Source organism: Pseudorca crassidens, chromosome 7 (assembly GCF_039906515.1).
Source record: "Pseudorca crassidens isolate mPseCra1 chromosome 7, mPseCra1.hap1, whole genome shotgun sequence".
In the NCBI taxonomy this organism is placed as follows: Eukaryota; Metazoa; Chordata; class Mammalia; order Artiodactyla; family Delphinidae; genus Pseudorca; species Pseudorca crassidens.
In genome coordinates this window covers 10,819,938-10,846,582 of record NC_090302.1, presented here as the reverse complement: position 1 = coordinate 10,846,582, position 26,645 = coordinate 10,819,938, and the positions used below count along the sequence as shown (strand labels likewise).

The following is a 26,645-nucleotide window of genomic DNA, read 5'->3' as shown; positions in this document are numbered from 1 at the left end:
AAAAAGGTATTCTATTTTCAGAAGGAAATATAATCAGAAAAAAAATATAAAGCAAATAAGACATTAAAAAAAACACTACAAATTTGTACAAAGTGACAGACTTTGTTAGTTTTCCATCCTTTCACCAGAAAACTGAAAAACTGGTATGTACTGATCTTCCGAAGATTAAACCAACTTCAGGGCTTCTAGTATGTGCCATATATTTTAGAGATATTGGTGAAAGAAAAAAAGTTGAATCCAAAACCTATGCATGTTCAAATTCCAGTAGTTTGATACCTTTCGGAAAAGTCAGATCTATCTGGCTCTATAGCCTCCCGGTCCCCAGCAGACCCCCATGGCAACTCTTGCAGCCTTTGCCAAGCCACCTGAGCAAACAAGACTGTATCCCTGCTTGTCACCTGCTACGTAGTCTATTCCAAGGCCCTTTCAAGAACTAGTCAAAGCAGAAAAGCACTGAAACTGATCTGACACATCTACATACAGTGACCGTACTTTGATTTTTCCAAGATTATTATGTTCTGTGGTCTCCATGAACCAATGTTCTATAAATTCCAATATTCAGGAATTCAAACTAAATTTCCATATAAAAAGCCCATGTGATATCATGACACATTTGCCGAAATCCATAAAGTATAAAATATGAAGAGTGAACCCTAATGTAAACTATGAATTTTGGGTGATAATATTGTACGATATCAATGTAGGTTCACTGATTATAACAAATGTACCATTCTGGTATGGGATGTTGATGGGAGGAGACTGTACAATATGTTTGGAAGTGAGTATATGGAAACTCTGTACTTTCTGCTCAATATTGCTGTGAACTTAAAACCTTTCTAAAAAATAGTCTATTTAAAAGGGGAAAAAAAATTTCATGTGAGATCTGTTGTTCTGATTTTGGATTCAGAAAACGTGATCCTTGTAGATGTGCAGGAGCAGATGCCAGAGAGAGGACTTATGCTAAGGGCCAGAGACAAGGTCTGAGAAAGCAAGCTCTGAACTCCTGGGATTGTCATGAAGAAAATAAAATTTTCCAATCAAAAAATGCAGAAATCGGGCTTCCCTGGTGGCGCAGTGGTTGGGAGTCCGCCTGCCGATGCAGGGGACACAGGCTCGTGCCCCGGTCTGGGAGGATCCCATGTGCCGCGGAGCAGCTGGGCCCGTGAGCCATGGCCGCTGAGCCTGCGCGTCCGGAGACTGTGCTCCGCAACGGGAGAGGCCACAGCAGTGAGAGGCCCACGTGCCGCAAAAAAAAAAAAAAAAAATGCAGAAATCCAAATGGTGAGCTTTCTCATTGCAGCTGGATAAAGACTCCCATTTTTGTCATGGGGTAAATTTATATGTGCCAAATTTACAAAGAGGGGTGTAGAAAGTGAGTAAATGCCTCGTCAGGAAGCTCTCTAAACTAAATGACAATTTTTGGATAAGGTTAAAAGTAGGAAGAAATGACATCCCTATCTCAAATTCTTTAAAAAATCAATACCACTTCCAGTTTCCAGTCTGGCCATGTATGGAGCTTAGAAGTTGCCACTCTGTCCTAACAACAAGAAAAAGCTGAATGAAGTGGAAAATCAACAACTCTTCATAGATGTGGCAGAGAAGTGAGGTCAGATGGCAAAACACTGTCCCCAAAATTGGAGAGACAGATACAGTTAAGAGAGAATCACAACCTACTAAAGCTGAAACTCTTGAGCAGAAAATTCCACAGGAACCAGTGCCAGAGTAAGAACACCTAAGCTGTAGTTGATGAATTGTTGGAAGCTAAGTGTGGATAACTCTGAGAGTTAAAACTCTAGAGGGAGGACTTCCCTGGTGGTCCAGTGGTTAAGACTCCATGCTTCCAATGCAGGGGGCACGGGTTCAATCCCCGGTTGGGGAAGTTCCGCATGCTGCATGGCACCGCCAAAAACAAAAACAAAAAACTCCAGAGGGACCCAGTCACAGGAGGGTTCCACACTTTTGTGAGTTTTACCTCCAAAACCTCTACCAGGACCTCACAGTGAGTATCAGAGAAAATTCCTTCTTGCTTCCAGAAGAGAGAGGGGAAAAAGACCCCTGAAATATACCAGAGCATTCTGTTCTTAACAAGGCCTGCATTCAGGAAAAAACTATTTTATTAGAGCCTAACTTGCTGGAGTTTTATCAGTGCCTAACCAACCTAGGAGACGGGAAATACCCAACTCTAGCTTCCTCTAACATCCCACATGAAGGAAAAAGGAATAACCCAACTCCAGCCCACCCAGCCATCCTGTCCCACCTAAGGGGGAAAAGAACCCTGAGAAGCGCTAGTAAAGTTCGCTGTTCTGCAGCACTGGCTCACCAAAACACTGAGACCAAATCAAAGGACTATAGAATGCTTCCCCTTCCCCACATGTTACCACTACATTACTAAAGGCCTGTTTATAGCAATTCCTTTTACCTAGTACACCACATTCAATTTTCAACAAAAAAACCCCACAAGGCATACTGAAAGGCAAAACAAGCATCAGAAATCAGTCAGACACTGCAGAAATGTTGGAATTATCAGACCAGGAACTTTAAAGAATATGATTAATATGCTAAGGGTTTTAATGGAAAACAGACAACATGAAAGACAGATGGATAATTTAAGCAGGGAGGTGGAAATTCTAAGAAAGAATCAAAATAAAATGCTAGAAAATAAAAAATACTGTAATAGAAATGAAGAAGGCTTTGATAGGCTCAATAGTAGACTGGGCATGGCTAAAGAAAGATCTCTGACCTTGAAGATATGACAGTAGAAACTCCCAAAACTGAAAAGCAAAGAGAAAAAAAGACTAAAACAAACAAAAGAACAGAATCTCCAAGGACTGTGGGACAACAAAAGGTGTTACGTATGTGTAATGGGAATACTAGAAGGAAAAGAAAGAAACAGAAGCAATATTTGAAGTAATAATGACTGAGAATTTCCCCCAAATTAATGTCAGATACCAAACTACAGATCCAAGAAGCTCAGAGAACACCAAGCAAGATCAATGCCAAAAAAACCCCACTACACCTAGACATCATATTCAAACTTCAGAAAATCAAAGGTTAAAAGAAAAAAATCAAATCTTGGACTTCCCTGGTGGTCCAGTGGGTAAGACTCCAGGGAGCCTGGGTTCGATCCCTGGTCAGGGAACTAGATCCTGCATACGTGCTGCAACTAAGAGTTCGCATACTGCAACTAGGAGTCCACACGCCACAACTAGGAGTCCACATGCCACAACTAGGGGTCCGCATGTCGCAACTAAGAAGTCCACATGCTGCAACTAAGAGCCCGCATGCCACAGTGAAGATCCCACATGCCGCAACTAAGACCCAGAGCAGCCAAAATAAAATAAAATATAAAAATTAAAAAAGGGTGACATAACTTAAAAGAAAAAAATCTTGAAAGAAGCCGGAGGGAAAAAACATCCTACCTATAGAGGAGCAAAGGTAATAATTACATCCAAGTTAACCTCAAAATGATGCAAGCAAGAAGGGAACAGAGTAAATGTTTAGGGTGATGAGAGAAATAAACCCACCAACCTAGAATTCTGTATCTTGTGAAATTATCCTTCAAAAGTGAAAGAGAAATAAAGAATTTCTCAGACAAACAAAATTGGAGAGAATTCATTGCCAGTACACCTGCCTAGCAAGAAATGTTAAAAGCAGTTCTTCAGAGGGAAGGAAAATGTTAATAAAGTCAGAAACTCAGATCTACATAATAAGAAGTAAGAGCACTGGAGAATAAGTAAAGGTAAAATTAAAACTTATTTTTCTTATTCTTAGTTCTAACAAGTAACAGTTTAAAATAATAATAGCGGGCTTCCCTGGTGGCGCAGTGGTTGAGAGTCCGCCTGCCAATGCAGGGGACACAGGTTCATTTCCCGGTCCGGGAAGATCCCACATGCCACGGAGCAGCTAGGCCCGTGAGCCATGGCCGCTGAACCTGCGCGTCCAGAGCCTGTGCTCCGCAACGGGAGAGGCCACAGCAGTGAGAGGCCCGCGTACCGCAAAAAAAAATAGTAATAGCATGTATTCTACTGTATATACTTACGTGTAAGTGAAATGAATGACAACATGATATAAGGGATGGGAGGTAGGAATTAGGAATATTTTGTTATTATAAGGTATACATACTACTTGTGAAATAGTATAGTGTTATTTGAAAGCTAACTTAGATTAGTTGTAAACGTATATTGCAAACTCTAGGGAACCACTAAAAAAAAAGTTAAAAAAGAAGTACAACTGACATACTCAGAAAAGAAAGAAAACAGAATCATATAAAATGCTCACTTAAAACTACAAGAGGCAGAAAAAAATGTGGAAGACAAAATTAAGGACAAATAACAAGGACAATACATAGAAAATACTAACAAATATGGTAGATATTAATCCAACTATATCAATTATCACCTTAAACATCTTAAATACACTAATTGAAAGACAGAGATTGTCAGAGTGAATCCAAAAATAAGACCCAACTACATGTTGTCTATTGGAAACACACATATAGATTAAAAATAAAGGGATGGAGAAAGATATATCATGGTAACATCAATCAAAAGAAAGCAGGTGTGTCATCAAAAAACAAGTGTTTTGATGTTTGATGTGTTTTAAGGACACTCCTGCCCTGCTTTCTTTTGATTGGTGTTACCATGATATATCTTTCTCCACCCTTTTACTTTTAGTCAAAAAGACAATAAGTAAGTCTTGGTGAAGATGTGGAGAAAAGGTAAATCTTGTGCACTGTTGGTGGGACTGGAAACTGGTGCAGCCACTATAGAAAACAGTATAGAAGTTCCTCAAAAAGTTAAAAATAGAACTGCCATAAGATCCAACAATTTCACTTCTGGGTATTTACCCAAAGAAAACAGAAACACTAATTTGAATATACATACATACATAACAATCTTCATTGCAGCATTATTTACAATAGGAAGATACGGAAGCAACTTAAGTGTCCATCAATAGACAAGTGGGTAAAAAGATGTGGTTATGTATATAAAATGAAATATTATTTGGTCACTAAAAAAATGAAATCCTGCCATTTGTGACAACATGGATGAATCTAAAGGATATTATACTAAGTAAAATAAGTCAGAGACAAATACTGCACAATCTCACATTTGGAATCTAAAAAACAAAACAAAATGAAACAGACTCACAGACACAAAGAACAAACAGGTGGTTGCCAAAAGAGGGGGGTGGTGGAGTGGATGATATTGGTGGAGTGGATGATATTGGTGAAGGGGATTCAGAGGTACAAACCTCCAGTTACATAATATAAGTCATGGGGTTGTAATATATACATTAAGGAGTACGGTCAATAATATTGAAAGTTGTACAGGAAGAGATGGTTACTAGACTTACCATGAGGATCATTTCACAATGTATACAAATGTCAAATCATTATGTAGAACACCTGAAACTAACATAATATTGTATGTAACCTATATTTATTTTTTAAAAAGTAAATGAATTGACAGATGGGCAGAGGGACAGATGGATGGATAGATATGGATTAAAGCAGAGTGAAACAATGGGAGAATATAGGAGGTGGGCATATGAGTATTCACTCTACAGTCTTTAACTTCTCTGGTGTTTGAAATTTTTGTAATAATATTTGGGGAAAAGTTTTTTAAATACGTCAAAAAAGTTATAATTTTTGGAACTGACTGATGAGTACATCGGGGCTCTTTATACCATTCTCTTTACATCTGCATATATTTGGATATTTCCACAATAAAATTTATAAACTTTAAAAACAAGTTAACAGGCTAAAAAAAAAACTAAGAATGGGTATATTAATTTCAGACAAAGCAAATTTCAGAGTGAGGTAAGTTATCAGGGATAACAAAGGGCATTACATAATGATAAAGGCATCAGTACTCCAAAGATGACATAACAACCCTTAATGTGTATGCACCTAACAACAAAGCATCAAAATATGAGATAAACTCATTATTTAAATTTACAATTCTTTGACCCAAAATGTGGTTGAATACTTATTCATAATGTTTCATTTTAAAATATTTATTTATGTCTGTGTGTCCAATTTTTATTGTGACATATATCAAAAGTATGTGTATGTATAATTTAAATCATCATAATAATACAGTAAACACTAATTTTTTAGCTTATGAAAAAATATGAGGTAAAAACTGATATTGGTAGAACTGCAAAAAGAAATAGATTTGAATCTATTATTATAGTTGGACACTTTAACACCCATCTATCAGAAATGAACAGATCTAACAGCCATAAAATCAGTAAGAACACAGCTGAACTACACTGAGCTACAAATCAACTGAACATAATTGATATTTACAGACTACTTTATCCAACAACAGCAATATTACACATTCTTCTCAAGCTCATGTGGAACGTCCACCAAGACAGACCACATTCTGGATCATAAAACACACCTTAACAAACTTAAAAGAACAGAAATCATACAGTGAATGTCTGCTCTCAGATCACAATGGAATTAAACTAGAAATCAATAACAGCAAGATAGCTGGAAAATTACTTAAAATATTTGGAGATTAAACAATACAATTCTAAACACATGGGTCAAAGAAGAAATCTGAAGAGAAATTTTTAAAATATTTTGAAATATTTTAAAAATGAAAATACAACTTATCAAATGAAATACAACTTATCAAAATTCATAGGATGCATCAATAACAGTGCTTAAAGAAAAATTAATAGCACTGAATGTTTTAGAGTTGAATTTGAATTCAATATTAGAGTTGAAAATTGAATATTAGAAAAGATCTAAAATCAATAATCTAAGCTTCCACCTTAGGAAACTAGAATAGGAAGAGCAAATTAAAACCAAAGCAAGCAGAAGAAAAGAAATAATAAGAACTAGAGGGAAAAAAAATCAATGAAATCGAAAATAAGAAATCAATAGAGAAAATCAACAAAACCAAAAGCTGGTTCTTTGAAAAGATAAATAAAATCAATAAGCCTCTAGCCAGGCTAAGAAAACAAGGGAGAAGACACAAATTACCAAAATCAGAAATGAAAGAGGTGACATCAGTACAGATCACACAGACATTGGAATAAAGAAATACTATGAACAACTTTATGCCCACAAATTTGATAACCTAGATGAAATGAACCAATTCCTGGAAAGACATAATCTCCCAAAACTCACACAAGAAGAAATAATCTAAATAGCCTTATTATTAAATTAAATCAATAATTAATTATCTTCCCAAACAGAAAGCACCAGGCCCAGATGGGTTCACTGGTGAATTCTACAGAACACGTAAGAACAAAATTATACCAATTTTCTATAATCTCTTCCAGAATACAGAAGCAGAAGGGATATTTCTTAACTTATTATGTGAGGTCAGCATTCCAAGACCTTGTAAGAAAATTACAAACCAATTTCTCTCATTAATACGGATTTAAAAATCCTCAACAAAATACTAGCAAATGGAATCCAACAATGTAAACAGAAATATACATCATAACCAAATGGGATTTATTCCAGGTATGCAAGGCTGGTTTGTCATTTGAAAATTATTAATATAATCCATCGAATCAACATGCTAAAGAAAAAAAACACTTGATCATATCAAAAGATGCAGAAAAAAGCATTTGACAAAATCCAACACCCATTCCCAATAAAAACTCTCAGGAAACTAGGAATAGAAGGGAACTTCCTTAATGTGATAAAGAACATCTGTAAAAAACCTACAGCTAACACCAAACTTAATGATAAGAAACTCAAAGCCTTCCTGCTAAGATCAGGAACAATGCAAGGATGCCCCTCTCACTACTGCTTTTCAACATCACACTGGAAGTCCCAGCTATTGTGATAAGACAGCAAAAAGGAAATAAAAGGTATACAGATTAGGAAGGAAGAAATAAAACTGTCTTTGTTCACAGATGACAAGATCGTCTATGTAGAAAATCCTAAAGAATCAACAAAAAACTCCTGGAACTAATAAGCAGTGATAATAAGGTTTCAGGATACAAGGCTAATAAACAAAAGTCAGTCACTTTCCTATATACAAGTAATGAACAAATGGAATTTGAAATTAAAAATACATTACCATTTATAATAGCACAACCCTCCCAAAATGAAATACTTAGGTATAAAACTAACAAAATATGTACAAGATCTATATGAGGAAAACTACAAAATCCTGATGAAAAAAATGTCAAAAAAGTACTAGAGAGATATTACATATTCATAGATAGGAAAAGTCAATATCACCAGATACCAGTTCCTCCCACCTTGATTTACAGATTCAATGCAATCTCAATCAAAATCCCAGCAACTTATTTTGTAGATATCAACAAACTGATTCTAAAGTTTATATGCAGAGGCAAAAGACCCAGAATGGCCAATACAATATTGAAATAGAAGAACAAAGCTGAAGAACTGACACTATCTGACTTCAAGAATTATTATGAAGTCACAGTAATCAAGACAGTGTGGTACTGGGGAAAAAACAAATAGATTAATGGAACAGAATAGAGAGCCTAGAAACGGACCCACATAAATACAACCAAATGATCTTTGACAAAGGAGTAAAAGCAATAAAATGTAGCCAAGTTAGCCTTCAAGAAATGGTGCTGGAACAACTGGATATCTACATATATTTAAAAAAAAAAAAAATCAATCTACACACAGACCTTACACCCTTAACAAAAATTAACTCAAAATGGATCACAGGCCTAAATGAAAAACACAAAACTATGAGACTCCTAGAAGATAACACAGGAGAAAACCTAGATGACCTTCTGCATGGCAATGAATTGTTGGGTTCAACACCAAAAGCATGACCCATGAAAGAAATAATTAGTAAGCTAGACTTCATTAAAATGAAAAATTTCTGGTCTGCTAAAGACAATGTCATTAGAATGAGATGACCAGACTACGAGAAAATATTGGTAAAAGACACATCTGAGGGCTTCCCTGGTGGCGCAGTGGTTGAGAGTCCGCCTGCCGATGCAGGGGACACGGGTTCGTGCCCCAGTCTGGGAAGATCCCACATGCCGTGGAGCGGCTGGGCCCGTGAGCCATGGCCGCTTAGCCTGTGCATCCGGAGCCTGTGCTCCGCAACAGGAGAGGCCACAACAGTGAGAAGCCCACGTACCGCAAAAAAAAAAAAAAAAAAAAAAAAAAAGACACATCTGATAAAGGACTGCTATCCAAAATTATAAAAGAAACTCTTAAAACTCCACAATAAGAAAAAACCCTCAACAATAAGAAAATGAACAACCAAATTAAAAAATAGGTGAGAAACCTTACTAGACACCTCACCAAAGAAGATACAGAGATGGCAAGCAAGCATAAGATGTTCAACATCATCTGTCATTAGGGGAGTGCAAGTTAATATGACAAGATATCACTACACACCTGTTAGAATGACTCCCACACCAAAAAAAAAAAAAAGAGAGAGAGAGACAATATCATATGCTGGGGAGGATGATGTAGAGCAACCAGAATTCTCATTCCTTGCTGGTAGAAATGCTACCTTGGAAGACAGTTTGGCAGTTGCATACAAACTAAACATACTCATACCATATGATCCAGTAACCACCCTTGGTATTTACCCAAATGAACTGAAAACTTATGTCCACACAAAAATTTACATACAGATGTTTATATATAGCAGCTCATAACTACCAAAACTTGGAAGTGGCTAAGATGCGCTTTGGTAGGTGAGTGGATAAACTGTGGTACATCCAGACAAAGGAATTGTTATTCAGTGCTAAAAAGAAATGAGCTATCGGGCTTCCCTGGTGGCGCAGTGGTTGAGAGTCCGCCTACCGATGCAGGGGACACGGGTTCGTTCCCCGGTCCGGGAAGATCCCACATGCCGCGGAGCGGCTGGGCCCGTGAGCCATGGCTGCTGAGCCTGTGCGTCCGGAGCCTGTGCTCCGCAACGGGAGAGGCCACAACAGTGAGAGGCCCGCGTACCGGAAAAAAAAAAAAAGAAAGAAAAGAGCTATCAAGCTATGAAAAGACATGGAGGAAACTTAAATGCATATTACTAAGTGAAAGAAGCCACTCTAAAAAGGCCACATACTATATGATTCCAACTGCATAACATCTGGAAAAGGCAAAACTATGGAGACAGCAAAAAGATTAGTAGTTGCCAGTGGTTAGGAAGGAGGGAGGGAGGGATGAATAGGCAGAGCACAGAGAATTTTTAGGGCAGTGAAACTATTCTGTAACATACTGCAATGGTAATACACATCATTACCTATTTGTCAAAATCCACAGAAGGTACAATACCAAGAGTGAAATCTAAACTATGAGGACTTCCCTGGTGGTCCAGTGGGTAAGACTCCGCACTCCCAATGCAGAGGGCCTGGGTTAGATCCCTGGTTGGGGAACTAGATTCCACATGCATGCCGCAACTAAGAGTCCACATGCTACAACTAAGAAGTCCACATGCCGCAACCAAGAGTCCAAAGGCTGCAACGGAGATCCTGTGCGCTGCAACAGAGATCCTGCGCGCCGCAACAAAGACCCCCCGGTGCTACATACATTCATGAATGTATGCATGCATGCATGAATAAATAAATAAATATATTTTTTAAAAGAGCAGTGGCTGAAACCAGCAATGGTCATTTTATAAATAAATAAATAAAATAGAAACTATGGATTTTGGGTGACAATGATGTGTCAGTGTACGTTTATCAACTGTAACAAATGCATCACTCTGGTAATGGATGTTGATAGTTGGTCGGGGGTCATGCACGTTGGGAACAGGGAGTATATTGGAACTCTCTGTACTTTCCACTCAATTTGGGGGTGAACCTAAAGCTGCTCCAAAAATAAAGTTTATTAGTTAAATAAAATACATATGAAAGAAAAAATACTAATTTTCTAACTTTTCAAGTATTAATAGCTATTGCCTTTAGAAGCCTGGAGAAAAAACGGCGGTACAATTTTTACAAAGAAGAAAACCATATATTCACAATTTTTGAAGTTAAAAAAGGCTCCCTTAAAACTGCTTAAGTGAATTAATCCCTGCCATGTTTTGTCAGTGGGCACTTATGACTCTAATGGGAATGGTGACCATGTAAACTTCTAGAAAGTGTGTAATTTCAGTGGCAGGTATCTCCTGAACATGGCCTCTCTACATATTTAAAAGGTTAATAGGGACTTCCCTGGTGGTCCAGTGGCTAAGACTGCGTTCCCAATGCAGGGGGCCTGGGTTCAATCCCTGGTCAGGGAACTAGATCCCACATGCCACAACTAAGACCCAGCGCAGCCAAATAAATAAATAACTTTTAAAAAATAATAATAAAAGTTAATAAACCTGCTTGGAGAGGCCTAGTAGTAATTACAAATGGTAAGTCAGGCCAAAACACTGGCCACCAATGGCCTGCATCTGAACCATATCCCTTGGGAGTGCTGGTACCTGCCTAGGTTCAGCCCTCTGTGACCTGGAATTCAGCTCTGGCTTCTTCCTGTGACACAGTCTGACCCCACGTGGGCTCAGCCCATAGCCAAGTACCTTTTTGCCCTATCACCTTCTGCCCAGTAACCATGTGGCTCTGGATCAGTGGATATTCCAAATCTCAACAGCCCTAAGTTCCTCTATGTTACAATCAGCTCCTGAAGATTTTGATGCCCTGAATTTTTAAATGATGTTGAAGTCACCATAACACAACTCTGAACTGAATCTCTTTTTTAAGTTAAAATGCTCAAGAATGATTTGATACTTTAAAGGGAAAAAAGGGGTATAAACACCACCACCATTCTCTGAACACTGGCAATGCCCTTGAGAGGCACTGGAAGTGCGTTAGTGAAGACAGCAAATAGGTAATACAAAGAGACAGCTTTGGAGCCACACCAAAACAAAAACAAAATCCATACACACCAAAAACAAAACAAAACAAAACCCCACAAAAAACCTGAGTTAGATTACTGGCTCTGTCTTAGGAATCTTGAAGAAGCTAGTACTTAACCTCTCTGTACCTCAGTTTTCCTCATTTGTATAAAGGAGGAAATGACAATGCCAACTTAGTAAGGATGTTATTAAGAATTCAAAGTAACAGTTTGCATAACAGTTTTGCAAAGTCCCATCTTTACCCTTGATGTGATCCATGAGAAGACAAAATGGGGGAGAAAATGTAGGCCTTATCATATATCTAAAGAAATTATCCAAAATCCCTGCTTTAATTATATAATCAAATGACTAACATTGGACCAGTCTCTTCACAAAAAAATGAGCATTTTCTTGGCAGCCACAGGAGTAATGTTTTATGACCCATGCCTTCAACCCAATCCTACCCACGTGATTTTACCCTTTTCCCTAGCAGACACTGGGGCACCTGACTAGTTTTGCCTACCCAAGAAACAAGGAGGTCCAGAAGCTTTGGAGAGCCAACGCAGTTCAAGCTCAAAAGAGAAAAACACCTATGTCTATGTCATGGCAGAAGAAAAAAAGGAAAAACAAAAACAAAACCCAGCAGGTTAATAAAGGAAGCTAGCAGAAGATTAAACTCCTGTTTTTCACTGAAAAGCAACTGCATAAAGACTAAAAACATAAATCTGTACTGATTAAAAAAGTGTTGGAGGTGGGACTTACCCTGTGGTGCAGTGGCTGAGAATCCGCCTACCAATGCAGGAGACATGGGTTTGATCCCTGCGCCGGGAGGATCCCACATGCCGCGGAGCAACTAAGCCCGTGTGCCACTGCTACTAAGCCTGCGCTCCAGAGCCCTTGAGCCACAACTACTGACCCCACGTGCTGCAACTAGCCTGAGTGCTGCAATTACTGAAGCCCGCACACCTAGAGCCTGTGCTCTGCAACGAGAAGCCACTGCAACGAGAAGCCTGTGCACTGCCACGAAGAGGAGCCCCCACTCGCCGCAACTAGAGAAAGCCCACGAACAGCAACGAAGACCCAACGCAGCCAAAAAAAAAAAAACAAAAACAAGTGTCGGAGGTATCCTAGACAAACCCCACACTACACAGGAATAAGAAAGCAGCTCTATTTCCACAGTGTTGGGTTTTCAAAGGTTTCCATCCTCTGACATAACCCTTTATTCTTAAAGCCTAGGAATGTCCCCTTCTACACAGTCTCATCAACTCAGAGCTCCAATTCGGCTCTGAGGTGAAGGTACAATTTTTAAAGGTAGGTATAGTGTAGCTTCTATCCCAACCTCAGCCACTACCTGACTTTGTGATTGTTTAAGAATCATTTCTTTTGTCTGAGCCTCAATGTTTCTTTTCTGTAAAATAAGGATAATACACAAAATAGTTTTTTGGGGCACTGTAACTGTTCTGTGTCCTGATTGTTCTGTATCCTAATTTTAAGAAATAAAAATAATAAATGAAAACAATAGGGATAATAACTTTCCCCTCACAGAACTGTCATGAGAATTAAACTAAAACCTATGTCAAAAGGGCCTAGAGGGCTTCCCTGGTGGCACAGTGGTTAAGAGTCTGCCTGCCAATGCAGGGTACAGGGGTTCGAGCCCTGGTCCAGGAAGATCCCACATGTCGCGGAGCAACTAAGCCCATGCACCACAACTACCGAGCCTGCGCTCTAGAGCCCGAGCACCACAACTACTGAAGCCCATGTGCCACAACTACTGAGCCTGTGCTCTAGAGCCCGAGCACCACAACTACTGAAGCCCATGTGCCACAACTACTGAAGTCCACATGCCTAGAGCCCATGCTCCACAACAAGAGAAGCCACCGCAATAAGAGGCCCACGCACTGCAACAACAGCGGCCCCTGCTGCTGTAACTGAAGAAAAGCCTGCATGCAGCAACAAAGACTCAACACAGCCAAAAAATAAATTAAATTAGATTAGATTAAAAGGCGGGGGTGGGGTGGGTAGAGCAGCAGTCCCCAACCTTTTTGGCACCAGGGACCAGTTTCCTGGAAGACAATTTTTCCACGGACCGGGGTGGGGGTGTGGGTGCGGAAATGGTTCAGGCGGTAATGCGACCAATGGGGAGTGATGGGCAGCGGCAGATGAAGCTTTGCTTGCTTGCCCGCCACTCACCTCCTGCTGTGCGGCCTGGTTCCTAATGGGCCGTGGACCGAGGGTTAGGGACCCCTGGCCTAGAGTACAGTGCATGGCTAGCTCATAGTAAACAACAGGCATTAATTCCCTACCCTTTCCCTTTGATACAGCCTTATCCTCCAGCAGGAGAGGAGGACATGGTTTCTCCTTTCAGCAAAATTAACTCAACCAGTACCGTAACCAGGTCAGAAAACGGCAGGGCTGGACTCAGATGCTAGATATATTTCCTGTCTTGTATCTGAGCACTGACTCCAAGTTACACTGCAACAGCTCGCTTTTGAGAGGCCACATTCTCACTCTCATAAGCTAGGTATCACACAGCTATTATTTTAAGAAGCCAAGATTAGCTCAGGGGTAGGCTGAGTAACGAGATACAAGTGCTTTGGGAAACTGCTGGTTTGCAGTACAACTAATGAGTAATATCAACTGCATGCTGTCCAAGATATGGAAGACAACGCCAAGTGGCCAACAGCTCTTTGAAAAAGGCAGAGGACATCATCAGGGGAAGAATATTTCTGTCCCATCCTACAGCCTCTGCTTTGAAAATTTACATTTTATATAATCATTATTAAAGGTCATTTTTGGTGTTTTCATTTTTGTTCAGTTTCACTGAAGGTTATAATCACTAGAAAAGCTATACAATGTGGTAACAAGGAAGGGCTTTGGAATCATTAGCAATGGTTTAAGTCCCAGCTCTGCTACTTCCTTGCTATGTGACAAATGACAAGTCATAACCTCTCCGAGCCTCAGATTTCTCCCCTATAATGTTTTTTCAAAGTTCAGATTGTCCCTTCAGTGGGTTTTAAAATCAATTTAGTGGCTTGTAAATAATATTTTTTAAGTAAAAAAAATGTAGATGACTACATGTAATAAGGACAAGTACTATATACCATGAAAATATGGTTTCAGATATAGATATTGATACATAGATATATATACAAGTACGTGTATAATGGATTACAATATAAAATACCTTTCTTACAGAGGATAATGGTCAAAACCATTTGAACACAACTGACCTATAAAATGAAACTATCAGGTGTGTAATGTTATGTTCGGTATTTTTCACAGTATTTGAAAAAATCAAATAATATGGGAAAAATGTTAGCAATTAACCCTACTAGAGTCAGAATACCTGAATACAACCTTACTTAAGAATACTGGGAAGGGGGGACTTTCCTGGTGGTCCAGTAAAGAATCCGCCTTACAATGCAGGGGGCGTGTGTTTGATCCCTGGTCAGGGAACTAAGATCCCACATGCCTCAGGGCAACTAAGCCTGCAGGCCACAACTACTGAGCTCGTGCGCCTCAACTAGAGAGCCTGAATACCGCAAACTACAGAGTCCACGCACCCTGGAGCCTGCGCACCACAACTAGATAAGAGAAAACCTTCATACCACAACTAGAGAGAAGCCCGTGCACCACAAAGAAGAGCCTGCACACTGCCAACGGAAGATCTCGCATGCCTCAACGAAGATCCCGCATGCCACAACTAAGACCTGACGCAGCCATACATACATACATACATAATCATACATACATACATAAATAATCTTAAAAAAAAAAAAAGAATACTGGCAAACGGACTTCCCTGGTGGTCCAGTGGTAAAGAATCCGCCTTCCAACGCAGGGGAGGTGGGTTCAATCCCTGGTTGGGGAACTAAGATCCCACATGCCAGAGGGTAGCTAAGCCTGTGGGCCACAACTACTGAGCTGGCAGGCGTCAACTAGAGAGAGAAAATAGAAGGAAGCCCGCATGCCACAGTGAAGAGCCCACGCACCTCAACAAATACCGTGCATGCTGCAACTAAGACCCGACACGGCCAAAAAATAAAAATAATACTGGGAAAGTTCCTCTTTACTTGTCAATTTCAGATTCCCATCAGTATGCCCTTAAGTATATCATATAAATGAAACAGCCATCATCAACTGCCAAGAACACGTCCTTCAAAGTACTGACACAGAAAGATCAGGTCTAATTAAGAACTGAATTTCAGCCTAAATTAATACAGAAAACCAGCATACAAAACCCTATCCACACAACAGTGATGTTGTGAAAACAACAAGACTCCTGTTGAACGAGCCCTCTTTGATGTGGAAAGAGCAATGAAACCAATGGTTGCCCCAGCATTCTTGTAAAAGAAGTATCATTCTGCTAGGACATCTAGAGCTGGCCACTAACATGCGAAAGCCTTGGCAAAGTCTCCAGCTTGGGAAGGACTCCAGTTAAAGTGTCAGGGGAATTCACTAGCAGTGAATTCACTAGCAGTCCAGTGGTTAGGACTCTGTGCTTCCGCTGCAGGGGGCACGGGAACTAAGATCCTGCATGCCTCCCAGAGCAGCCCAAAATAAATTAATTTAATTAAAAAAAAAAAAAAAAAGGTAGTGTCAGGAGGACTCTTATGCTTAAAACCTTCCAATCTCCTACCTTTGGGGAAAAATCTAAATTTCTTATCACAGCTCACAAGGCCCTACATGATAGGATCCCATCCTACCTCTCCAACATTATCTCCTACCTGCATTCACTCCACTTTAGCCATGCTACTCTCTCTGCTCCTCAAACACACCAAACTCAATCCTATCTTAGAGCTCTTACATCTCGTTCTCATTGCTCAGATCACACTTCTTTTAGCTCTTTATCCTCTAGGATTCTTCTTGTCATCGTTTGGCTCTCAGCTTGTATATTTTACTTCCTCAGAGAAGCATTCCTGGGTATTTCCTCATTTAAGGAGTCCCTCATCCAAATCTACCCCCAAGGCATTGTCCGTCATCACATTACCCTATTTTATTTTCCTCATAGCATGGTTTCCTGTTTTACATTATATTACTTTGTAAACTTATTTTTCTGTCTCCTCACTAGCATGCAAGATCCGTAAGAATCTGTTCTGGTTTATTCTTGACTCACCCTAGCACCTAGAACAGTATCATTCATATATGTATGAGGAACATCGATTCATTTGTTCTAGTGCATTCACTTAACTGCACTTTCAAAATAACCTAAGAGAATTTACATACACAGGAATATCTGTGAACTGAGTTCAACAAGGGGTTGTTCAGCTAAAGATCTATAATGTGCAAAGCTTTCCTCTGAGTATCCACTCATGAACCATCTCTATCACAGGGCTCTAGCTCCTGATGCCTAATGAAAGAATATCTGATTTGGAATCAATGCTTAGCCTTAATCTCCTGCTTCCAAACCCACTGATCATCACCTCACTATGGAGTTTGCATAATGGCTCTGGAGCCAAAAGAGACAAGGGTTCAAATCTCAGTTTTATCTTTTACATGCTATGAGGTCCTGAACAAATTATCTATTAAATGAAGATAACAATACTTATCTCAGAGCTGTTTTGAAAGTTAAATAATGTAAATAAAACATCTGTCACAGTGTCTTGCCTATAATAAAAATCCAACAAAATTAGCTATTATTCTATTATTATTCATTAATTCACATTTTTTTCCAACTAATTTTTATTGATGTCTACTTCCTAAACAAGAGGCACAGGCACAATTCAAAAGGAATTTACTACAGTCCCTGCCCAGGAAGAGCTCACAGTGTAATAGGAAAAGATAAACCCATAAAAAATAAATAGAGAGAATTATGTTTTAAGTCTCATCCAAGAAGGCTGAAAAGAATCTGCCCTTCTCTAGCAAATCTGATATTAGGGCCTAGTTAATCTCTAAAGTAAAAAGGCATACCAAAACCCTTCTAACTGATAAAATGGAATAGCTTTTAAGATGGGTCAGACAGCTCTGTAAAGAAGCCCTCACAAGATTACAAGAAGAATGGTCAAGAATAATTGTCTTAATAGCCAAAAGGTGGCAGCAACTAAGTGTCCATCGACAGATGAAAGGATAAACAAAATGCGGTCTATACGTACAACGGAACGGAATATTATTCAACCTAAAAAGGAAGGAAATTTTGACACATGCTACAACATGAATGACCCTAGAGGACATTAAGCTAAGTGAAGTAACCCAGTCACAAAAAGACAAGTACTGTATGATTCTACTTTTATGAGGTATCTTGAACAGTCAAATTCATAGAGACAGAAAGAATGGTGGTTGCCAGGGGCTGGGGGAGGAAGGAATAAGAAGTTAATGTTAGGTACAGAGTTTCAGTTTGGGGAAATAAAAATATTCTGGAGATAGGTGGTGGGGATGATTATACAACAATGTGAATGTACCTAATGCTACAGACTCAGACGTTAAAATGGTAAATTTTACTGTACGTATATTTTACCACAACTTAAAGAAAAAAAGGAATGATTGTTCTGTAGTTTACAGAAAGAGAGGGTGTGCATCCCTTCTTTTCTGACTTTGATCATTGTTATATCCCATAGCATATCAACCCAGCTTCTCCAGGTTAAGACAAGAGAAAAATTCCTGGGCAGTCCCCATATATAGGATGCTGTGTAACATCTAAGAAATTACAAATACTTAAACATCCAAACCCAGAATTTACAGCAAAACAGACAGACGCTATACACTGACCATGGATTTATTTCCACAAGTGTAAGAGAGGCAGAAAATAAAACAGTATTTATATGTCTAAACACCAGTTTAGGATTATATAAGCTAATTCCTTTATTGCTTCAAATTTTTAAAAAATAGTGTTAATTTGCATTAAACAAAGCAACTTTCATATACTAAACAAAAATGTCACAACCGACAGTCCAAATAATGGCCTCATTTCCTAGTGGCCCAGAAAGACAGGAAATAATCCCAAGGACCCTAGTTCAGACAGACTAGAGAGAGTAGACTGTGCCTATCTTGCATAAAGCCTATGTCACAGTTCAGTGGGATCCTATACTTTGGTAGCTTCGTCCCAGCAGTCCCCTATGTGACTAAGGACTCGGATAAGAGTGACGGCTTCACAAAGGTGATAAGAGATAAAGTTTCTTCCTAGGACATTCAAAGACTCCAAAATCCAAAAGTTAACTTCTCTGCTGTCCATCCATCCAATTTTCATTAAGAGCAATCTGTATCATCTAGGAAGCTTCAAAGTCAAATGTTACCTTTATTTTTACCTTATCAAACCCATAAAATCACGGCCAGGGTGTGGTCTGGACATGGACCTTGGTTAAGGTCACAAAAATTCTCAAATCAAATAATTGGGTTAAGTTAGAGCAAAGTTCATCAACAATAAGATGACAGAATTCAGGAAAAGTCGGCTTCCTTCTTGCATTTCAGGAAGGCTAGCATTGTTCCTAATACTAGTACATAGGTGTAAGTAACCTCTGAGTGGGTAATGCCACCAAACAAAAGCAACACCTTCAAAGTCTCTCTCAGTGACTAGAGGCAGCCAGACACTCAAACTGCCAGTCCTGAATTACGGCCTCTGAATGGTGAGGGCTTCACATTTCACTGATCAGGGCACAGCCCAATCAGAAGACAAACCCCTGCACTGCCAGGGACCAGCAAATCCGCTTTCTTCCAGTGTGCACATGACTGAATGTGCTTCTGTCCATCATCTGGGTCATATATAGTTCAATGCGAGCTGAGCAGACAGGGCTGCAAGGAAATCTGGCGCGGTTCAGTACCTCATCTAGTCTGGGTTCCAGTATCTAATTTTTTTTTTTACTGACAAACTCATTTCTCTACCGGGACAGGATGCTGTGCTGGCTGGGAGTTCCATTTCTACAGCAAGAATCCTATCTGGAAACAGAGAAGTTGTCCTCTAAGCCACAGCAGCTCGAACTTTTTTGATTGTTGTTGCTGCTTTCTCCCATCACCCCCACCCCCTTTTGACAAAGATCCAACTGTAAAAAGTCTTACGTAACAGTTCAGGACTACTTCGGTTCTTTTACTGGGTAAGCACTTTCAATTTTTTTTTTTTTTAAACTAAAAACCATTTTAACATTGAATCTGTTGAGAGGCTTGACTAAAATCTTTTAAGTAATTTGTGTGGTGAAATACTGTCAGTGGATTTTTTAGTCTCATTTCTGCACGTGCTCCTTTGTTCTCAGAACAGAAGCTTTTTATACACACCCCATAACGCAGCTGGAGAGAGTTATGAAGTCAGTTATTATAAGGAACACAAAGGTTGCTTTGCATTCTTTGCCTTTAGATAATTAATTTTGTATTTGTTTTCTTAAAACGAAGTATTAAAGAAGAGAGAAAGTGAATAAACAAAAGAATAAACTGTTGGAGAATCTAGCAAAGTTTGAAGTTTTTACCACCTTTTTTCTATCTGTAGTTTTGTGTAGCCAAACACTTGTGCTGCCTGGGGCGGTGGGGGTAGAGGCAAGCGTAGACAGAGAGGAACTAAGCCAGACATGGACAAAGGCATGAGCCAAAACCAGACAGTCCTGGCCGTTCCATAGGCCAGCAGTGGGTGAGACAGGTCAGCCAGCTGCAGGGGCGGGAGAGGGGGGAAAGGGGCATGGATGTGTGAGGTGCTCATGCGTGCGATCGTGACTAGATTCTGAAACTGCCAGCCATTTTCCCAGCTATGCTTTGTGCAATCTAAAGGAATGCATCTCCTCTGAAGCAGTCTTGCCAGAGCCCAGTGATAGCGAGGAGTGTGATAAATACCACAACATATGTAATCAGAAAATACTGGGATCTGGGGTGGGCAAGAGGGAATGCAGAGGGTGTGGAAATTTTTTAGTGATCTGGAATGTGTTGAGTGACAGGAAGTGCCCCAAGCTCTCCCCCCCGCTCAACTCTTCTCAGTCGCGCCTGCTTTTGTCTAACTCTTGTAATCTACACACTACTGCTTACAAAGCTGTCTGAGTTTAAGACAAAAAAAAACATAAAAGGCTCTCCCGTTCCACAGTACCTGCAATATGGAAGGAATGTAAAAAGCATGGCCCTTTTTAAGCCTGTGGACATTTTTTCAGGCATACAGGAGAAAGATAATATAACAATTTTCCAAGGATAATGAAATTATGAATTATAGTCAAGCGTCCAAATCTAATTTTTAAAATCCTGATTCTGCTCTACTTACAAATGCTTAAGTTGGTTCCTAATTTGAAGGAGGCTTGTTTGTTTGGTTAATACATCGCATTTGAAGTTGTTTCTATTTTCTCTTTATAAATTTGTGCTTTGGGAGGAAAAAATGCAAATAAGTAGAATGCTCTGAAAAAAAGGAGATTTTTCCCTTCAATGGTTGGCAAGTATTTTAAAGGGTTGGTTTCTTGGAAAAAGCAGCTCCCTCTCTCTCATTTTTGCATGTATGCTATAAAGATAACTTTATGCCATTATAAATGTAAGGTAGAAAACTTTTGACAGAAAAAAATAGTGTTCTAAGAGAAAAACAACTTAGCATTTTCCCAAACTTCCATATTATCAACAGAAACACTAAACTTAAGAGAAAAGTAGCCAAATAGTTCAACGGCTAACTCTACTTTTGGAAGATGAAATGGAAAATTAAGCGTGAATAAAATGATACTTGGGAATGTTTCTACCTCCTACTACAAAAGATGTTAGTGGTCAGCCCAGGAGTTAATCTTTCCTAGTGTGGCTCTGAGCCTTCATGCCGAGCAGACGTTATTCACATGACGATTCGAAAAGTCCATTCATATATCTCACTACCTGGATTTGAATAGAAACCAGACAGCAATTCTTTAGTTCCAGCCACCATTCGCCCCACTGGACAATAGCGATTTGTTAGCACAGAGTCACAGGCTGTGGGACACAAAGCTTGGAGCTGCAAAAAGATGGGGGATTCAGAGAACAGGAAATTACAGGCCCGATGCACTCCTGGCAGCTCTAAGAATACAAAAAAAAAAAAAAAAAGGCAACACAGCGATGCCATGTTTAAGAGCTACTTCTAGCGTTTTTAACCACCTCCAATGTCATAAAAGCTCTATTGTTGGAGTACATAAAGTCACGAGTTCCATGTGCTCTCTTTTCTCACTACAGCGAACTTCATTCAATGCCTTGGCATAGTCAGAAAAATCAAAAGCACCCAGAGTCGATTAGTTGTGAGCTCTGATAGAAAGGAGAGGAGCATTTTACAACTAAAATGACAGAGAAAAATATGCTACTTAGTAACACATAATAAAATTAATATATTTTACAAATTATTTCATAAGGCCAGACAATCAAAATGAAACCAAACCTATCAAGACTCCAGGGAAATGAATTTTTCTTCAAAATATCATATGAAATCTACTATTTAATTCCATCAAAAGTTTCTTCAGAAGACATATATCAATTTAAAAACTCATCTTACACAGAACATTTCTGAGTTCTGGGTTGTATTTTCCAAAACAAAGAACTAAAATCAAAGCCCTGAGGATTTATTTTGAAATATTAGAAAGGAACACTATATTTTCTTTTGTTGGTTATCAAATTATTATAGCTCTCTGGCTAAATTTAGAAACTGTCTCTACTTCCCTCTCTTTAGATATAAAAAATGAAATTAATGGACATTCTAGGTGAGGGGAGAGGAATAATTCTCCAATCTCAATGAGCAGTGGAAAACAGTTCATGGGTTCCTGTCCAGGCCCTCAAGCCTCAACCTGAGCATCAAGGGGCCAGAATGGTGTCCATTTCAACAGGAGTAGCCCCTGCACAAGAAAGTTGTAAATGGTTTTGTTCTACTGTGATCCATTAGCAAACACAAGTCCAAAATGATATCATACCTGAAATACTCATCAAATGAGATCATGAATAATCAAAAAGTGCTTTAGAAATATGAACTGTTCTGTTCTATTTGGTCCTATGCCTTTAAGGATAAACACATGCCAAAGTTTATGTTGCTGGAAAACCAATCAGCAACTTTTAAACTACTAATTATTGGATTTCCTCAAATTCTATCATTACTCATCAAACACAAGAATCAATTACTACCTCAAACTGTGCTATAATCACATGTGGCTATTTTTATTTGAATTTAGTCAAAATTAAATAAAATTTAAAATTCAGTTCCACAGTTGCACTAGCTACATTTCAAGCACTAAACAGCCCCACGTAACTAGCGGCTATTATACTGGACAATGCAGAAACTGGACATTTCCAACTGCAGGAAGTTCTATTGGACAGTATTGATCTAGAGCATATTTATATCCAGAACACCTGTTTTCAACTGCACATCCAGCTAGACATGAAAGAAAGTGATCTCTAAGCAAAAAATACAACGACAAGACAAGGTAGCTAGCACTATGATACTTGAGAGATGTCTAAAAAAGCATTTTGAAAACAAAGGTTTCATTTTTTTCCTTGGTCTGTAATAAAGGTTATGAAGAATATTAAGACGGTAGCAGCAGACAGGTAGCAGTGGCCAGAGTAATTAAAATGTTCCAGAATGGCATTTAGTGTTATGACTACATGTCTTAACCTCCAAATCTACCATCAAATAATCAGACATGATAAACATGAATATGAGGTCCTTCAATTTGGATGCATTCTCAACCCATCCTATGCCTGCTAGATGCAAGAAACTGGGTCTTAGGGTCAAGTGCACATGGGTTGGAATCCTGGTTCTGCCACTTATTTACTATGTGATCCTGAATAAGTCACTTCCTCTCTTTGTCTCAGACTTCTCATGTATAAACCACGAATATTAATGCCTTCCTGACAGTCGTTTTAAGGTTCAAGGATCATATATATAAAAGATCTTGAACTGCTCCTGGCACATTGGAAAACACCCTGGAAATGTCGATTCTGTAAAAACACAGTTAAGGGCTTGAGGTTCAATTCATTGTCTGAGACTCTTCCCAAACACAGAGAATGGAAATAGAAGGGTTCCAGGCTGCTTTATAGTACAGGCCATTCTCTGTTTAAATTTTAATTAAAACAAACATGAAGATGAAAGCTGTCAACACTGCACAAAGAATCTCACAAAGTCTTAGAAATATTAGATGAACTGATTGAATGAATACAGGAAAATTATCATTTGAAAAGTGAGGTGGAATATCAGATTTTAATATCATGAGGTGTATTTAATACTGATACTGATTTAATGCTATTACATATATAAGAATCCTTTTCTTAAATTAAGAAATAATATTTCCTGGAAACTTTTTTGGAATAAGCTTTCTACTAATTCTTCTTGGTGATTAAAACAGAAACATGAAAATTCTAATATTGCCTATGACTAAGAAATTAAAATAGCCTCCTGCAGGTATGGGAAAGAAAATTCATGTCTTTTAAAATCAAAGCCATACACTTGAAACTAACACAACATTGTAAATCAACTATACTCCAATAAAAAAATTTTTAAATAAAATAAAACCAAAGCCATAGAAGGAATTCCTAGGCAAGATCTGTACTACATCTGTAGACTCATTTTAAAGTTGAAAGTAATCTAGCAGAAACTAGAAAAAGTAGGTGTTTCTTAATGATGATGCCAAATAACTGAAAAATGTTGAACGTGCCACAAAATCTTTTCAGAGTACGAAAGGCAAGAGATTTTCCAAAGCAAACAGCAGAACAACATTATAGGGGAGATAATGTGGTACAGTGTAAAATCTGAAAAGGTAGGTTCATAATCCCAGAAACTGGCTGGATTAGATATGACATGAAATTTTAGCTCTGCCACTATCTAGCTAGGCGATTTTTAACAAAGTCACTTCCAAGTCTTTGTTACCAGTGGTGATCCAAAAAACATATCTATACTGGAGGCTAAACGACAGGCAGCAATTTCGATTTGCAAGAGGGTATTCAAATATTTATCAAGCACAGTGCTAGACCCAGGTTGAATGATGAACAAAATAGATACAGAAGCTGCCCTCTTGGAGCTGATAAGCTATTAACTGAGATAACCATGGCTAGAGGCCATCTCATTTAAAAAATGGTAGGGATCTGAGTTCAGAAACTTTGAGAATGGACCCAATGATTTGGAGAAACTGCCGTGCCATCCTTCGAAGCTGAACTAACATAGTTCATAAGAATACGAAAGAAGGTACACCCTCAGCTCCGTTTGATTCAAGCAAAGAGAGATGGTAAACTAAAAGACCTTAATGGATTTCAAGCCATTATGGAAACAAAATACTGGGTTGGCCAAAAAGTTCCTTCAGTTTTTAAATAAAAATAAAAGACACATTTTTCATTTTCATCAAGAACTTTATTGAACAACGTATTCACCGTTTTGTTCCACTACCTTCTGCCATTTTTCAGGCAACTTTGTAATTCCATCTTCCCAAAACTTTTTAATCTTTCTGAGCAAAGAACTGTTCCAGGTGCCTTTTACAGTCTTCCACGGAATTGAAATTTTTTCCATTAAGAGAATTTTGTGGTATTTCCCTGGTAGTGGTTAAGTCTCCGCACTCCCAATGCAGGGGCCCGAGTTCAATCCCTGGTCAGGGAACTAGATCCCACATGCATGCCACAACGAAGAGCTCACACGCCTCAACTAAGAAGCTGGCAAGCCACAACTAATGAGCCTGCCTGCCGCAACTAAGACCCGGCGCAACCAAATAAATAAATATTTTAAAAAACAACAAATTTAAAAATTTTAAAGAAAGAGAGAGAGAATTTTGTAAAGACCAAAGTAAATGGAAATCCGAAGGTGCAACGTCTGGTGAATATGGCGAATGAATCAGAACTTCCCGGCCAGCTGTAACAGTTTCTGCCTGGTCATCAAAGAAACATGCGGTCTTGCGTTATCCTGACGGAAGATTATGTGTTTTCTGTTGACTAATTCCAGATGCTCTTCGTCGGGTGCTGCTTTCAGTTGGTCTCATTGGGAGCAGTACTTGTTGGAATTCATCGTTTGGCTTTCCAGAAGGAGCTCATAATAGAGGACTCCCTTCCAATCTCACCATATACACAACAGCACCTTCTTTGGATGAAGACCAGCCTTTGGTGTGGTTGGTGGTGGTTCATTTCGCTTGCCCCACAATCTCTTCTGTTCCACATTATTGTACACTATCCGCTTTTCATCACCCGTCACAATTGGTTTTAAAAACGGAATGTTTTTCTTATGTTTAAGTAGAGAATTGCATGTGGAAATATGGTCAAAAAGGGTTTTTTTGCTTAACTTATGTGGAACCCAAACATCAAAGCGATTGACATAACCAAGCTGGTGCAAATGATCTTCAACGCTCGATTTGGATATTTTCAGTATGTCGGCTATCTCCCGCGTGGTATAACGTTGATTGTTCTCAATTAATGTCTCAATTTGATCGCTATCAACTTCAATTGGTCTATCCGACCGTGGAGCATCGTCCAGCGAGAAATCTCCAGCATAAAACTGCACAAACCACTTCTAGCACATTTGATCAGTCACAGCACCTTCTCCACACACTGCACAAATCTTTTTTTGCATTTCAGCTGCATTTTTACCTTTCTTGCAATAATAAAGCATAATATGCTGAAAATGTTGCTTTTTTTCCATCTTTAATATTAAAATGGCTACATAAAAATTCACCAATTTTGATAAGCTGTTTTTTTAAATGCACGCTGATATGACAGCTGTCACACTATAAGCTAACAAAATCGTTTTGAATGAGGTTAAAGACAACTAAGTGCTACTAGAACCATCTTACAGAAAAACCGAACAAAAATTTTGGCCAACCCAACACCTTCAAACAAACATAGGGTGGTTTCACAGTGACCATTACTCAGATCTGTGGCAAACCACTATCTCATACAAAAATTCAGTCTCCTTTTGACAGATGATGATTAAAAACAAGAAAATTTCTGGAGGGGAAAGAGTAAAGGGTGTCTGAACATAGAAAAACAATC

The 26,645-nt window shown here is 38.9% G+C and overlaps 1 protein-coding gene and 1 long non-coding RNA gene across 4 annotated transcripts in view; one reads left to right on the top strand and one right to left on the bottom strand.

Moving 5' to 3' along the window:
* NR6A1 (nuclear receptor subfamily 6 group A member 1) overlaps nt 1-26,645 on the bottom strand; it is a 209,713-nt gene that overhangs the window by 104,206 nt on the left and 78,862 nt on the right. The window lies entirely within an intron of this gene.
* LOC137227458 (uncharacterized) overlaps nt 19,490-26,645 on the top strand; it is a 38,723-nt gene continuing 31,567 nt past the window's right edge. For both annotated transcript variants that reach the window (XR_010944861.1, XR_010944860.1), the window contains exon 1: nt 19,490-19,819. This is a non-coding gene — a long non-coding RNA (uncharacterized lncRNA). The remainder of the gene's footprint in view (nt 19,820-26,645) is intronic.